The sequence below is a fragment of the Panthera tigris genome, chromosome D4, assembly GCF_018350195.1.
Source record: "Panthera tigris isolate Pti1 chromosome D4, P.tigris_Pti1_mat1.1, whole genome shotgun sequence".
Classification (NCBI taxonomy): domain Eukaryota; kingdom Metazoa; phylum Chordata; class Mammalia; order Carnivora; family Felidae; genus Panthera; species Panthera tigris.
Window position 1 is genome coordinate 27,429,027 of NC_056672.1, and position 17,489 is coordinate 27,446,515.

General features: G+C 42.6%; 1 long non-coding RNA gene across 1 annotated transcript; it reads right to left on the minus strand.

The window, feature by feature from the left end:
- Positions 1–859: 859 nt before the first annotated feature.
- LOC122233148 lies at positions 860–16,303 on the minus strand. Its single transcript, XR_006210628.1, has 3 exons — positions 15,845–16,303; positions 9,604–9,722; positions 860–1,543 (listed from the first exon to the last, which is right to left on the minus strand). It is a non-coding gene; the product is annotated as an uncharacterized LOC122233148 (long non-coding RNA).
- Positions 16,304–17,489: the final 1,186 nt, after the last annotated feature.

Below are 17,489 nucleotides of genomic sequence, written 5' to 3' on the forward strand. Positions count from 1 at the left end.
CTCTATTTCCGGTGAGGACAGGCCCTATTTCAGTTGCTAAGACCCTGAGACTGACACTGTGTCCTCGTATTACATCTATGTCTGGGATGATAGGGTAAAAGGTCTGAGGTCCCTTAGCTGGCCTCCTTTTCTCCCTCTGTCTCCTCCATGCTCACCGTTTCTCTGGACACGGAATCAGTTTCAAAAATATGCCCCTGAATAAAATATCCGTCTTCCATTATGTGTAGGGAAGTCTCCTGGAGTGAAAGTAGCAAGCTCCGTGAGGACTGGTGCTTTGTGAAAGCGAGTCATGGAGCTCCTCTATGTAAACGATACTCATGGCTCCATTTATGCCTCATGGCTCTCACCATGCCCCACCAATGGCAAAGCACGGTGTTGGGGAAGCCAAGGCTTCTTCCCCCTCCCGTCACCTTTGGAGTGTCCCATACTCTATGGTGATTTTTCTGACTAAAGCCGATGAGGTTTGGGGGATGGGAAGTCAGATGTGCTCCTGGGGCAAGTTAAGTTTGTGGTGCACATTGAACAACCAAATGAACACACACACATGGAAATTAGAGAAAGATTGGGATTGCAATGTCAAATCAGGAGTTTTGAATCAAGGCACTGGAGGAGATTCCCTAAAGGAGCGTGTTTAGAGAGAGAAAGAGCCACCAGAGAGTACGATGGGGAGCAAGAGAGTGTGACTCCAAAGAGAAAAGCACTCTGGAAAGAAGAAACAATTAATGAGTCTCCTAGTGCCATAAGATGAGGACGGGAGAAGTGGCTGTTGGGTAGAGCAAGATTTCGGTCATCAGTGACCTTGATGAGAACAATGGTGGATGAAACTTGATTAGAGTGAATTTGAGGGAGAACGCGAGAAGAGAATGGAGATAAAAACAAGGAATGTGGATTATATTGCTGAGTGCCCGTGAGGACCAAATAGTACCTGGGAGGGTTAGATTAATAGGTCTTGGACATGCTACTTTGCATCTCCGTGACTCATTTTCCCCATCTGTAGAATGCAGGTAATAACAACAATCTGTAGCATTTTAAAAATGTGGCCACAAACTGTTTGACGCTTCTTCCATCCAGAGGCAAGTCTATGTCCCCTCCCTCTGACTCTGAAGCAGGTAACAACTGCTCTGCCCCATGGAATATGGTGGAAGCAATGTTCCCACGGCTAGGTGATACATAGTGCTTTAGTTTCTGCCTTGCTCGCCAGAACTCATCCTCTTGGAATCCAGAGCTGCCATGTAAGAAATTCAAGGACTTTGAAGTTGTGATGTTGTGAGAGATATCACACACAGGCTGTGGGAGATATCACATGAGTCTAGGTTCCCCAATCCACAGTTTTTCATGGGTCCACTCTTCAAATCATCCCACCGGGTAGCGGACCTGTGTGGTGTGGAGAGAAGCATCCAGGTGATTCCAGCCCTCAACCAGTTGGTCAGGACACCTCCAGCTGTTCAAATCTTCCCAGATGAGGTCTTAGACACTGTGGAGTCAAAACAAGTCTTCGGCGTCTGGTTTCCTATGCCCCGTCTGAATTCCTGATCCACAGAATCTGTGAGCACAAATGGTTGTTCTTTCACACCATTAAGTTTAAGTTGGTTAGTTACATAGCAATAGATAACTGGAACCCCATTTCAAAGGCTATTCTGGAAACAAAAAAAATGATCACATATAAAATGCTTAGAGGTCAGTCAATGCCAGACATGTAGTAAGTACTCAATAAGCGTTAGCTTTTGTCATTACAGTCGTAAAATCTCCACTGGTAAATATAAAGAAATTTGAGGAACTATTTAACAAAAATATACTTCTTTTACCCATCTTTAAAACTTAATAAGATCACGGGGCGCCTGGGTGGCTCAGCCGGTTACACGTCTGACTTCAGCTCAGGTCATGATCTCACGGTTCGTGGGTTTGAGCCCCACGTCGGGCTCTGTGCTGACAGCTCGGGGCCTGGAGCCTGCCTCAGATTCTGTGTCTCCCTCTGTCTCTGTCCCTCCCCTACTCACGCTTTGTCTCTCTCTGTCTCTCAAAAATAAAGAAATGTAAAAAAAAAAAAATTAAAAACTTAATAAGATCATTTGGAACGGAATTCATCAGTTCATCAGTTGTACTGTGCTCTCCGAGATAAATTTCTTTATAGGGTCCAGTAGAGACCATACAGTGATTTTCCTACTGACTGATAATTTGAAGTTGGATGCAATAAAGCCTCGGGGGAACAAAGGCCTCAGTACTACAATATGATTTTTCTGAGCGAAGGCCTAGAGTCTTGCTCACTTTTGTGTTCCTCTGAGCACCTAGCAACAGTGAAATGCCCAAAGTAGACACTCCACAAATGTTTGCTTCACTGATTTGATCAATGCATCATGCTCATTGTCTCATATAAACTTTTGGGGAGGCATTTCTTTATTTAGTATTTTCTCTACTTTTGCCTTTAAATTTGTCATATTTTCTGAGAAGTTGATTGGTAATCTCATAAAATGTAGATTGATGTTTATGGACGAAACGGCGAGTGTTGCTAAGAATGTGCAATGCAGCGTAAACATGGCTCTTGCACAATGCTTCCCTGGACTTATGCTTTTTTGAACTGGGTTCAAATCTAAACTGAGCAAGGCCACACAGGGCGTTAGAGCAAAAAAAAATGTAAAGTTGGAATGCACGAACCCCCTTGATTGCAGAAGATAGGCATTGGAAGAGGGAATTTTTAAGGACGTGCTTTTTTATTTCTGGTCACCTAACATTAAGCCAGTCTCAGAACACATACTGCACCAATGTGATTTTTAAACCACACACATTGTCTAGATAGAAAAGAACTTCAAACATCACATCGTGTTTGGGAAATTGTTGCCGAACATGTCAACATGCCCCCTGAGAGAAAAGCAGTTGCTTGGATTTTTGGACTCTCCTCGTGCACAGATTTCTCACATTTTGAAATAACAAAATCCTTTAAATAATTTCACGGGTGGGTATCACGTTTTGGGGGCTGGCCTGTTGCATGCTGTGCTACAAATGATTCAGTGTGTCTCCTTTCGTGGTGAGCGATTCACGTGTGTGTGAAAGTACTCAGGTGGTGGAAGAAATACCAGTAGGCTAAGGACAAAGACAGGGAGGGAAATATTTAGATTTTAGCGCCAGAGAGGATGGCATTGGCAACAGCAGTCTTACCGTCTCCACGTAAGTCCTATTGCAAATAGGAGGACGTCCGTGTCATTTACAGCCATTACAGAACAAGCTGCACCTCCAAAGTAAAATGTTCTGAGGACTGGTTTTTCTCAGTAGCAATGAAATCAGGGGCAATGCAATTGCTAATGACTTCCTATTTATTGAACCAGTGTGGAATGTTCCTTTGCAGGGGCTGCTGACCTCATGGACCAGGACCTCTATCTGCAAGGGCAGGAAACCTAGTCTTGGGTGTCAGTTGCCCTATCAGGAGCCTAGGGGACAGTTTTGTCCCCAGCGAGGAAAGCGCACAGCAATTAAACACACATGGACAACTGACTGGGCCATTTACACTGTAATTTTATCTCAGGGGCTGAGCCAATATTTCATCTTGTAAACTATCTCCTTCCTGGATTATCATTATTAATATTTATTTATTTTAAAGCTTTTATTTATTATTCATTTTGAAAGACAGAGAGTGGGCACGAGCGGGGTGGCCGGTGGGCAGAGAGCGAGAAAGAGAGAGAGAAAATCCCAAGCAGCCTCTGCACTGCCAATGCGGGGCTCCAACTCGCGAACCGTGAGATCATGACCCGAGCCAAAGTCAAGAGTCGGATGCTGAATCGATTGAGCCGCTGGATTATCATTATTATCAATGATTCTTTTTTACTTAACATTCACAGTGGCAGTAGGGTCATTGGTTGAACGCATCCCCTCTGTTACAGAGTCCTGGGTTTCCATGTGGACCATGTCTTTAACCTTAACCTCGTTTCTTCCATTTTACAGGTGAGACTTGAAATTCCCAGTGCCATGACTAGTAAGCAAAAGAACTGGGATTTGGAGCTAGATCTGTCTGGCTCCCAAATCTTGCCTCCCTGTACGTGACATAGTCGAAGGTGCTTACTTAGGAGCAGCCGGTACCGTGAAACTAGTCTTCTGGTGCCTAAAATAATCCTTTGGTCTTTAGTCCCTCGCTTAATGTCGGCCAATTATTTTAGCCAGCAGACCGAGCAGGTTGGAGGAATGGGCTGGCTTTGACATCAGCCTGTTGAGACCGGTAACCCAACTGGGATATCATCATGGTGAAGTCAGGCTGGCACAGCCCCCACTTGCCAATTGCTGTCAGAATTGTGGTCTAGCCACAAGCCAGACACCATAAGCTTGCAGAACTGGTAAGAAGGCTGGGCAAAGTGGCTCGGTGGGAAATATGCATTCTGTAGGCTGTCGGGTTCCCAGGCCTGCCAAACTTTGCTTTTCTAAAGAGGATGAAGATTAAATAGTTCACTGCCTTTGATTCAGTTTTATGATTCCAACAACATCACATGTGCATAGAGTAATCCTTTTTGACTGCTAGGCAACCCTGGAGAGAAATAACTCTAAAATTATTTGAAGTCATTTCAAATGCCTCTCTTCTCGATTTTGCACTTGGGCTTGTTTGGGACTCCTGGGTCATCCTGATATGTGATATACGTGTATATAAGTATGTGCATGACATAAAAATGCATTGAGCACTCGTGGTTTAATGTGTCAGGAACAACAGTGCTTTTTCCTGAATTTACTCCACACTGAATGTTAATATTTTAATGTTTGCTTATTTTTGAGAGAGAGAGAAAGGGAGAGGGAGGGGCAGAGAGCGACAGAGACAGAGGAGCCAAAGCAGGCTCTGTACTAACAGCAGAGAACCCAGTGTGGGACTTGAACTCGCCAATGGTGAGATCGTGACCTGATCTGAAGTTGGACACTTACCCAACTGAGCCACCCAGGCACCCCCACACTCAGTGTTAACATTAACGAAGCCAACAATCCACCACTGTGCACTATGCCTCTCCCATGCCTCCAGAACCCACTGGGCTGCCATGATTCTTATTGCCTCCTATGACTTTGACTTTGGACTCAGATGCCACCTTTCTCTCCAATCTTCCAGCCTCAGAGAGGCAGCAGCTTCCTGCTCTTGCCAATCTCTTGCACCACCATGTTGAGTTCTGCTTCTCAGCTTCTATCATCTACTTAAGGTATTAAATTCCTTCTGTTTTATATACCCAGAGTGGCCTTCGTTTTCCTGATTAGACCTTGACAGCTATAATTATGGTATTTTTTATATAGCTTAGGAATTATTTGATATGTGTATGAATTTGATGTAAGATTTTCGTGAGATCCGGGATGGAGGTTCTTTCAATTCTACAAGTGTTCAGTGGGTATCTGCTATGCACAAAGCAGGTGTATAGGTGAAAATTTGTTGTTACACAGCCGGGATCCAAACAAGTTGAGAAGATCTGTAAAAGAGATATATATTTTTTCAGGTCAGTGCCCTGCAAGGTCCACACACAGGGTGACCAATTCACTAGCAAGGATGAGGAAGATAGGGAAGCAGGGAGAAGTGAAAGCATTTTGTAACTTTTCATGACATCTGCACGAGCAAATAAGCCACCGGTTAGAATAATCAAATGAACTGTGCTGGCCGAATAGTTGTATATACTTTGACTTACTAAAGGACATGTATGCAAATTCTTTTTTCTATGATAAAACTTGATTTTTTCGTTTGAGGGCGGCCGTCAGCTAGTGCGCTTTCCAAGACTAAAATCATCTGATTCCTCAGGGAGATGAAAGTCAGAGCTGGGAATAACAAGAAGCCTTTACTGTGCTTCCCTTCCACTCCCCTGATTCCCTGCCAGGACTCACACCTCCCCCTGGTGCCGGACCTCAGAGCAGAAGAGGTTGTTGAATTGCCGTAGCAGATTCGGTGCAGGACATCAAAGATCCACTGCAGCATCAGAGGAAAGCATGACGAGAAGACAGGAGTGGAAGAGGCAGAGAAGAGGAAGGAAAGAAGGAGGGGGTTACAAAGAATCAGGGAGGAATAAAGGATGAACCCATGGCCTTTCCATGCTGCTTGAGCTACTTCCTGCTTCTCTCCACTTCCTGTTTTCTTATTGCCTCAGGGACGGGGATCTCAGCCCTTCTTACACTGTTGGCCCTTTGGGGATGAGTGGTAGGACTTCAAGTTCGTTTCAATTTCTCTGCTCAGATAGGAGGTAGGCTTTATTTCCTTAACCTTTTGCACTTAAAGTATAGTTTCATTCTTAAAATATTAAGTAGAAAGCCTATCTTACCTCCATTTTTTTTTGAAATCAGACAGTCTTGTGGGCTCATTGGCCACCAGTTCTCCATTACCCTGCTGGATCCAGACTCAACCATTCCCAGCTTCCTGTTACGTTTGCACGATTACAAATACAATTCACCCCTTAACTCCCTTTAGCAACTGAGGTAGATAAAATATATAGTTTGTTTGGTTTGTTAAAAAGTAGTACTTTCAGGGGCACCTGGATGGCTCAGTTGGTTGAGCGTCTGACTCGATTTCGCCTCAGGTCATGATCTCACAGTGCGTGGGTTTGAGCCCCACATCGGGCTTCATGCTGATAGTGCAGAGCCTGCTTGGGATTCTCTGTCTCCCTCCCTCTCTGTCCCTCCCCTGCTCATGCTCTGTCTCTCTCTCTGTTTCAAAAACTAACATTTTTTAAAAAGTAGTGCTTTCAGATATCAAGTTAATTTGGCTCAAATCAAGGGCAAAACTGAACGAGGCAACCTGGAAAATTATTTTTAAAGCAATTCCCCCTCCTCATTGGAAACAAAATACCAAAATGTCATGATAGATTGAGATTTTAAATAATAGTTACAGAGAAAGCCACTTTTCCTCACTCCTTCCCCTACTTTGCTCATTAAAGATGTCCCTGAATTTACTGAAGTTAGAGTGGAAAATAATAGTCACAGTATTTTTGAAAACAGTGTGGTCTAGATGGCGTTGAAAACTTTAAAGTTTTAAATGCTCTCTTTGTGAAGGAATTTGCTAATTATCCAGCAGATGTTCTTTCTTTTTAACCCTATGTATCACTGCTCCCTTAAAATTCTCTCTCCTCTCTCTCCCTCTCTGTAGTGCTTCCTTTTGTTCTCTTTTTTTAAAATTAAAGAATGTGTAAAGCTTTTTTCCTTCCATTGGAAACAAGGCTACACCTCACAGTCCAAGTCCTGAGGCCTTGTCTTCATGAGAAGCCCTCTTACTTTATTTATAACCTCTTCTAGAAGATTCCCTCTCAATTTCGTGACTTGTGGATCCCGGAATTAATTTTATTAAGTATGTTGCAACATTAAATTCTTTGTTTTAACTTCACAGCTCCACCTAGACCTCTAATTCCCCACTAAAATAATCAAATATTGGGTGATGAATACCTGTATTTTTTTTTTCAGGGGATTTAAAATTGAGAATTCCCTAATAATTCCTGGAATGATCTATCAAAACAACTCAAAACCATGGCTAGGAATTAATGTTTTTATTCTTAAAAGTAAAAAATACCCATTAGTAGAGTTCATTTTATTTTGTTTTAATAATTGTTTTTAAATTTTTAATGTTTATCTATTTTGAGAGAGAGAGAAAGAGAGAGAGAGAGACAGCATGAGTGAGGGAGGGGCAGAGAGAGAGAGAGAGAGAGAGAGAATCCTAGGCAGCCTCCATGTTGTCAGTGCAAAGCCTGATGTGGGCCTTGAACTCATGAAACCGTGAGATCATGACGTGAGCCAAGATCAAGAATTCGATGCTTAACCGACTGAGCCACGCAGTCACCCCTAATAGAGCTCATTTTAAAGATTTGCTAGCCAGCATAACTGTAAAGCCACCTGGGCATTTTGCATTCATCTTTGTCAAAATTTTGAGCCCCTAAGTTAATAACAGCTTCTGAAATACAGTAAAACGTATTCATTTCAATTATGTAATTCATTTCTTTTCCACACTATTATTGAAAATTAACTCTAGGGGCACCTGGCTGGCTTAGTCTGTTAAGCGTCTAACTCTTGATTTCGGTTCAGGTCATGATCCCAGTGTTGTGAGATTGAGCCCTGAGTTGGGCTCTGGGCTGACAGTGCATAGCTTGCTTGGGATTCTCTCTCACCCTTTCTCTCTGTCCCTCCTCTGCTCCCTCTCTCTCAAAAATAAATAAATAAATAAATGTAAAGAAAAAGAATTTGAGTTATTTGGAAACTTGAAACATCCACTGAAGGAAAAGAAGCAATGTTTTAATCAATGTTATATCGTTACTCTTAGTAGATGGTAGACAGAGAGGTGAGGGGCAGAAATTCGTTGAGGGCCAAGAAATGGCATTAATGGTGCTCAGTGAAATCCAACTCCATCATGAAGGAGGCAGTTTTGCAAACTGTGGAGCTGTCTGAGAATGCTTCTTCTTCCTCATAAGTTTAGGTGATACTCTTTCTGTGATTTAAAGTATGTTCTCAGGGCGCCTGGGTGGCCCAATCGGTTGAGCATCTGACTCTTGGTTTCAGCTCAGGTCATGATCCCAGGGTTGTGAGATCAAGCCCTGCGTTAGGATGTACACTGACAGGGCGCAGAGCCTGCTAGGGATTCTCTAAATAAATAAATAAATACTAAAAAAAAAATAAAGTATATTCTTGTGAGACACGTATGCATGTTCAAATCAACAGTGACTCCATCATGTAAAAGGGGTAGATGGTTCATTCCAAAGACTTAAAATGTCAAAGACCAGCAATCACAGTTCCCTTCTAGTCCCCCTACCGCTCAGAAAGCAACTCTTTGACACCAGAGGAAATAGAGCGCTGGACAGAGAAGAGGCCAGAGTCCAGGAGGAGCCTGGGAAGAGGACTAGGTTTTCCCAAAAGTTATGTGGAGTCTCCCACCATGAAGATTAGAAGAAGTGGTTGAGAGAAGTGTGGGCTGGGTGGTCAAGCTGCATAACTCAAGCGAGTCTCAAACCCTTTGTGAAGGCACTTTCCCCTCCATCTATAGGTGCTTTCCCCTAGAACCATGGGAGCAGACAGATTTAGAGCACCGTTATAAGCTTTCTGCTTCTAGGATGTAACTGCCTTGTAGCTCCTCAGCGGTGAGTGATGCCCAAGTAGAGAAGAGGGGAAAGGACATTCAAGGGAAGCGTGGTCAGAATCAAATCAATGTCCCATCCCATCCACGTCCCCTGATTCCATCAGAGAAGGGCCAACACTTTTCCAAGTGGAGTCTATCTGGTGACCAAAGTCCACAATGAAGGAAAGAGCCATCGGGGGAGCACCAGGAAGAGTGGAAGAAGGACTTCCCAGTAGACACCTGTAAATACTATGGTGAGAAGAGACCCTTAGACTGGGGACTCAGGAAAAAAAAATACTAAAAGTGAAGCTGAAAGAAAAATTTGTGGAGAAATGCATCAGAGTTAGCTGTCCTTCCAACCTGTTTCTCTCCTGGCTGTAAACTCCCCTGCACCTGAATTTATATCTCATAACTTCCCCCTCACGCTTCAGTTTGGAAATGAGACTTCTCACCTTTATATGATACCCTGGATATCTTGCAAGATTTTGGACTTGGATTTCAATTATCTTTAAATCCATCCAATGCCTTTTCCCTGCTGACAGCTCCACACAGCCCACTCATATAAAAAGACTCACCAGGAGAATAAATTATTTCTTCCCTTGTCAGTGGTAATTTGTGTTCACTAAATTACCTCCAGATCTACTTTCTTGAGTCAAAAATAACTTTACAGTTTTTTTTTTCTTCCATGTCCACCCTGGAAAGACACAGAAAACTTGAAGTTAACCTCTCCCTGTTAGATACTCAGGAATAATTAAGCCAGTTTTCTTCTTAAATCAGCCAGATGTTTCATTTTAAGATGGAACAATCCGTGGTTTATTTTACCCAAGTTCTCATGGACAGGCCACTGCTTTCATTCTGATAGTCCTGTCTTGTGAGAAGTAAGAATGAAAAACATCTTTAAGAAAATTCCCTCCCTCTTTTTTTTTTTTTTTTTTTTTTTTTTTTTTCTGGGAACAGGGTTTGGTCTCCATAGGAAACCACATTTTATTAAGAACATGTAAGTTATTACTGATGATGCCCCAGAATCTGATCAAATGCTTTAAGCCACAGCTATCACATTTGAATTTTACCACACTGTTCTTCATAACCTTTAAAAAAGATTTAAATGTCTCACTATGTCAAGATCTATTTCTGGCAAGGCATCTATTTCCACTATGTCTTTGTCACTTTGGTGTTTTCTTCTAATCAAGCCAGGCAACTATGCTTAGGGAACCTTTCATTTTTGTCTTAAAGAATGCCAATAAATGGTTAAGGGTATTTTTTTACAACATGGTGAGTGTTATTTCACAATGTTTCATTAGCCACAAATCCTCAAGCCACTTTTAAGAATTCCAGATGCCCTACTGTAGGTATTTTTGCAGCTGTTTTGTGGGAAATCATGAAAGTGTAACTCTCTTCAACAAAAAAGAACATATCTCATTCCAACAGGGATAAGTCTCTTTTACTGTACTTTAATAGTAACAAAAAGGGCAGCGTAAAGACAGCTGTGCACTGTATATGTTCCCTCCATCTGCCTGAAGTTCAGATAGTTAAAATATCTTCTCATTTGTAAAATACTTTGATTTTATATTGGGGGCAGTCTTTCTTTTAAATTGGTCATGATACCCTCTGAAGTCACATTTTTCTCTCTGTTGTCAGACAAAATTGGGCCTAAAGAAATTCTACCTGCAGCCAGCGATTCTGGTTTTGCGATGTATTTTATTGTTCCCTGTGATTACTTTGTAGGTTGAATCCATACGTTCTTTTTACCTAGAAGACAGTAATGAGTCTAACCGTTGATAACTATGGACTCTTCTTAGGATCACACATATTTCCTTTGCGAAGATAAAATTTACAAATTTGGAAGTTATATTCGGGACTTTGTGGATGTTTACTCCCTGATCGCATCTTACACCGCAAGAGTATTTCGATGGATAGATAGCCACAGTCTGTAGAAGGAAGGAAGGGAGGAAGGAAAGAAGGAAGGAAGGAAGGAAGGAAGGAAAACGTGTTTCTTTTCATTGTTTCCAGTACTGCATGATCTGTAGTCTTCATCTGCCAGTGTTTCATGTCTGAATTATAATGTTGCTGATGACCATTTATTCAAACGAAATCACGAAGACAATGTTGGAATTGTGGACTTAGGGCTCAAAGGCCTTACTGGGACTCACAGTGCCAAGACTTTGGCTACAGAGTCAAGGATAGGCTATGAAGAACCCCACTGAACCTGAGATATAAGGAAACCTGGACCAAATCCAGAGATTAAGGGTCTGCTCTTCTAAGTAGAAAAAAGAGAGCTCTACCTCTTTCCAGCTGTTTACACAGCTTACAGTTCCTTATTCCCACTCTCACATTTTATAGATGAAGAAACTGAGGTCCCAAAACACAGAGTTCCATCAGCACTCTTGAATTCCATAGTCCAATGAAAAATCAGTAAGGGAAACATTTTTGCCAGTTTGTCTCTTACTTTTATTTATTTATTTAAAAAAATTTTTTTTAATGTTTATTTATTTTTGAGACAGAGAGAGACAGAGCATGAATGGGGGAGGGGCAGAGAGAGAGGGAGACACAGAATCACAAGCAGGCTCCAGGCTCTGAGCCATCAGCCCAGAGCCTGACGTGGGGCTTGAACTCACGAACCGTGAGATCGTGACCTGAGCCGAAGTCAGACGCTCAACCGACTGAGCCACCCAGGCGCCCCATGTCTCTTACTTTTATTGTTTAAAGACGGGTTTATGGACCTTCAGAGTGGGTTCAAATGAGAGTCATTCATTCCAAAAATATGCAAAATGACTTAATGAAGCCAAGGGGCTGCCACGTGGAAAAGACATGGTATCTGCCTTCAGAAGGCTTGACATCTAGTAGGAAGTAAACATGCAGCCCAGAGATTCCAACATCAAGACAGACACGGACGTGGATGGGTGGACAGAAATGAGGGGATGTCATGTTCAAGGAAGCAGGGAAGGACTCCTGGAGGACAATGCTTTATGGCGTTTGACCTAGAAGCAGAGGTGGCTTCCCCAGGCAGAGGGAATGATGTCGGGAACGTGTTGGAGCAGCATCTGTCACTAAACTCAGAAGTGGTGGGGGGAGAGGCTGGATGCGGGTGAGTCTCTGAGTTCTAAAGATGATCCTAGCGATGTTTTCTCCCGTTGCTACTACAAACCCAGCCAGACTTACTGTAAAGCAATTAACTCACCATCTTGCCCCCATTTAGGGGTTGATCAGAACATAACTCCCCCTGGGGAGCTCTCAAGAAAGAAAAGGGAAACAACCCCCTGACTTCATCTCCATCTGAGCATCTCTAGAATATTCAGTTTACAAGAGTTTTTCGCTCTCTTATCATCATGTTCCTTAAAGCTATTTACTGCAATGATTGCCTATGGTACTACTTGTAAGAAATTCTTAAGTTCAACAACATATCAGTTCTCCTGCAGTGGTTGGCTTGCGAAGTTGTTTCTGCTTTTCTTTTAAGGATGTGGTAGATATTTTTGGATTTAAGGGACCAATTCCTTTACATATGCTCTCATGCCCTTTGGGATCAGATGGTCTTCGGCCAAAATTTCTGCTCTTCTAAGTAGAAAAAGAAGTGCTCGGGACAAGGGTACTTTTGTCATAGGAGAGCTGAGAGGATGAAATAAGGTAATTCATTCAAAGAGCTTAGCATGGAATGTCACATAGTAGGTGCCTCAAAAATGTGAGTGCCTTCCTGCACTTGCGACAAGCAAGTAAGGCCTACTTTATTTTCTTTTATTTTTTTAATGCTTATTCATTTTTGAGAGAGAGACAGAACGTGAGTGGGGAAAGGGCAGAGAGAGAGGGAGACACAGGATCCGAAACAGGCTCCAGGCTCCAAGCTGTCAGCACAGAGACTGATGCGGGGCTCGAACTTTTCAACTGTGAGATCATGACCTGAGCCAAAGTCAGACGCTTAACTGACTGAGCCACCCAGGTGCCCCAGGAAGGCTTACTTTCTGAGAACGTCAGCTGGACTGTGTGGCACAGAAAGATTTTGCTGGTCTAATGGACTATCGCCTATCCATCTCTGTAGCCATTATATGAGACACATCTGGCCTAGCAGGTGGGACTGAGGGTACAGGGGAATTTGCAACACTTATCAAGAAAATTGAAGGCCCTTAGAAGTCAAAACAGGGTTCTTGGTGGAAAGAAAGGGAGAAAGCAAGCCAAAGAGCTTTTTACTGTAATTAAAGATGGAGTCAAATATCACTAAATGAAGTGAAAGGCTGGTTGAAAGTGCAAAGAGGGGTACCTGGGTGGCTCAGTCGATTAAGCATCTGACTTTGGCTCAGGTCATGATCTCGCGGTGTGTGAGCTCAAGCCCTGCGTCGGGCTCTGTGGCTGACAGCTCAGAGCCTGGAGCCTGCTTGGGATTCTTCCTCTTTCTCTGCCTCTCTCCCACTCACACCCTGTCTCTCTCTCTCTCTCAAGATAAATAAACATAATAAAAAAATTTAAAAAACAGAAAGTGTGAAGAAAAAAACCCCAATTATTTAAGATATGTAATTTTACTTACTTCAGGTAGATACAATAACTTCAACTGTGTTAATAAGGGGCTTTATAGCAGGGAAAATTGAAATGTCTGGCTCAGTAAAGCAAAATAATAAATGTACTATTAGAATTTAGAATATTATGGGTTGCCTGGGTGGCTCAGTCAGTTAAGCATCCGACTCCTGATTTCAGCTCAGGTCACGATTTCCCAGTTCATGAGATCAAGCCCTGTGTCGGGCTCTGTGCTGATGGCGAGAAGCCTGCTTAGGATTCTTTCTCCCTCACTCTCCCTCTCAAAATAAAATAAAATAAACGTTAAAAAAAAGAATTTAGAATGTCAATAATTCATCTGAAGGGGTTGGAAGTAACGTGTTCGCTTAACTGGTTTTAAAAACCTCAGAAATATTATTTGTGTTGTTAATTTATTCCACTCCCTTTTCCTCCCTGAACTGTGGAACTGTTCGAATGGCCACCAATTCCCAAGTGAAGTCCATGCTGATGACTGCCATATAGAATCTAGGGGTAAAAGACTTTGGGCACAGCATTTGCAAACTATTCACAGACACGGAAGGAAAAAGAGACTCTTAATCAATTGAGACTGTTGGAAAATGTGTTCAAAGAATCTCTCTCTCTTTTCCCTTTGAAACGTGGAGTGTCCCCAAGCACATGTGCTTACGTGGCTTAGATACATGGGCTAAGAATGTTCTTTAAATTTAAAAAAATGATTAGTGAAAGGAAAACTTGTCTAATTAAAAAGAGTCTCTGCAGATATAAAGAGAATAATATGTCAGTATCTGAGGGCCTACCATGGTCTACCGTGAGACACAGGATGTGACATTTGAGTAATTAATGGAAAGTCTCTCTAAGTTCAGTAATTATCCCACTTTCCAGAAAAGCAGAGGGAAGGCCCACATTCCATGTCCCGATCTGGCTCCATTCTGTGAATTCAGACTGTTTTGCTCAGGCCTCTAACTGTGGCCCAGTGACACGACTCATACAACGGTCACAGTCACCAAAGCTGGCGCCAGCAAGCTTTAGTTTGTTGGGAAAAAAATACTATTTTCCATGTATGTTTAAATAGTACAGACACATAATATTAAAAAAATAGAAGCTCTGAGTGTGTAATCTGATGCTCAGCCTTTGCAAAATAGGCAAAGATCCAAATAGTTCTCTCTGCTAAAAGAGTTTAAAATATGTTTCCAAGGGTGACTTGGCTGGAGAGGCTACCACTTGGGATTGGTGAGCTGAAAAGTTTGATTTGAGGATGATATGTATTTTCTGAAAGAGAACCACCAGGGCTCTCAGGGTCAGCCGAGATCCAAATGGAAGGTCGGCTGTACAACTGAAATTTCCAGGTTAAAGCCAAGTGCATGTGCATTGGGGGTAAGGTTGGGGGGGACGGGATATATATTATTTTTGAAACTTTTGACTTCAATTATGGAATGAAGTGAGGTAACGCAAGGCCCACCCAAGCTTGGTTAGGAGTAAATTTGGACTTCAGATTTTTGGGTGGGTGGAGTTAATCTCTAGAATGCTAGAGTTAATACTTTGGCTGGAAGCTATATCTCAATGCCAGCCTGGTAATAAGAAGATGGCTGCCACTTGCCAACTAGGGAAATGGCATTCTCTGGACACACATCACCCATGCTTCCCTGGATGTCTTAAATCAGGCCGGTCACATCTCAGCAGGCTCTTAAGGTCAATCTCCCATTCCAGCAGATGTTTTAGGTAATCTAGCTCCTTCACACTGCTCCTGACCAACTTGTACCTGCCTTGATTTCCTGACTCTAGATATCTAGGGTAGCTTCTCTGCCTGTTTTGGTTGTCCTTTGGGTTTGACAATGTCCTTCCTGGTGGATTGGAGTTTGGCACTCTCACCAGAGTGTCGGATTTCCCACTGTAAACTCAAGTCTGAAACTCAAGCCTGGATGGGCTTACTCCCACCTCTTTCCCAAATGGGTTTTCGACACCTCCTTGGCAGAAACAAATGGCTTCTCTGAAGCCTTATGCATCAAGAGATAAAGATGACTAATGCCTGGTCTCTACTTTGAAGGAATTCCAATCAGCTCCTTCAGATAAGACACCAATGAGGAAATGGGGCTACCATAATTAGGAGTCTCACGCTAGGGGTGCCATATGAAAGGAACAGATAATAGCTGCTCCGTAGCTAAGATGAGGGAGGAAATACTTCTCTTTAGAGAGACCAGGTATGTAGTGGTTACATAAATGATTTTCCGGGATCTACAATTGATTTTTGTATTAGTTTCTTATTGCTGCTGTAACAAATTACTGAAAACTTAGTGGCTTAAAACAATACAGATGTATTACCTCTGACTTCTGTAGGTAAAAATTCTGACATGGGTCTCATTGGAATAGAATCAAGGTGTCAACAGGGCTGTGTTCCTTCTGGAGACTTTGGGGGAGAATCCACTTCCAAGCTCATTTGAGTTACTGACAGAAAACTCAGTTTCCTATGGTTTTAGGACTGACGTCCCCATTTCCTTCCTGGCTGCTGGCCAGGGCCAACTTTAGCTTTTGGAGGCCACTCCCCACTCCATTCCTGGAACATGACCCCTACATCTCACAACCAGAAACAGCATGAATCTCCTTATGCTGTCCATCTCTTCTTCTGATTCTTCTCCTGCTTCTGTCTTTCTCTTCTGCTCTCAAGGGCCCATGTGATGACAATAGACTTATCTGGATAATTCAGGATAGACCATCTTAAGATTAGCTTATTATCAATCTTAATTGCATAATATACGCACAGACATAACCTGAGGAGATGAAGGTCATGGGAGCCAAAGTTCTGCTACCACCACCTTCTTGTGATGTCATGTGTTGGCAAGGAGAATGGAATTCAAAGTAGTACAGAGCAGAATTCAAATCATGTTTGTACAAGGCACTAAGTCTGACTCAAGTTTGGAAACATAGGATAAATTAGAATCTGTCTTTTCCTCAAAGTCTTACCTAGAGGGGAAGACAGGTTTCTTTTCAAATAATTGCAATACCATGAGCTATACGCAACATCCACAACCAACATTAACAATTTGGTGGTTGTATTTTCATAGGATATTTTTGTCTCTTGAGTTTCACAACTTGGCAAATATTTATGACTATAAAGTGTTTTCCTTTGTTTTGTTTTGTTTTGTTTTGCAGCAAGGCATTAGCCAAAATTTGTGCAAAATGGGATTACATCCAAGGAAGCCCCAACCTCCATCACCCCCATGTCTTCGCTCATGGCACTGACTCTGACCTCCCATCCCAATTTTAACTTTCGCCACCTGACTTGGAATATTTACTCCCTTCAATTATAGCACTGACCTGATATTTCAAGGCAGAAGAACAGATTATGAGACCAACTTGAAACTCATTAGTTCCCTCTGCAGCACCCATGGCACATTCTCCATTCTCTCCACCCAGCCATCCTTTCTCCTGTGTCACTTGTTTCACTGAGTTGTACGTGTGGTAAGGGAGTGAGGAACAGGGGGCATTTTATTCATTCTGGAATCTTCTCTTAGTCTCCCACCCCAGCCCTAACACAGATCTACAGTGAAGCCATTCAATAAAAGTGTAGTGAAAAACAAACAAAGAAACAGACGGACAAAAAGGAACCCAGTTAAGCCTTTGGTGGTAGACAGGAGTTGACATTTGTTACCCACGCCTTTTTTTCATGCAGAGGAGCAAAGTGAGTGGCTAAATCGTAAGACAAGAGTGAGCCTCAGAAGATTAGGGAAGAGAAATAGAGTTGAAGAAAATTTCCTGTGATTCCAATGCAAAAAGAATTCAATATTATCCTGAAATGCCCCATGAGATACAGAACTGGTGACAGGTGAGTGAAGCCATGGCACACTTCCAAGAAAACCCAGCATTTGAAGCAGACACGGAGATCACTCGGCACCATGTCTAGCCTTTGATGGCATTCTCGCGCCATTTATGGCTGTTTGCGCACTGGTTCGCATACTCCAGAACCAAC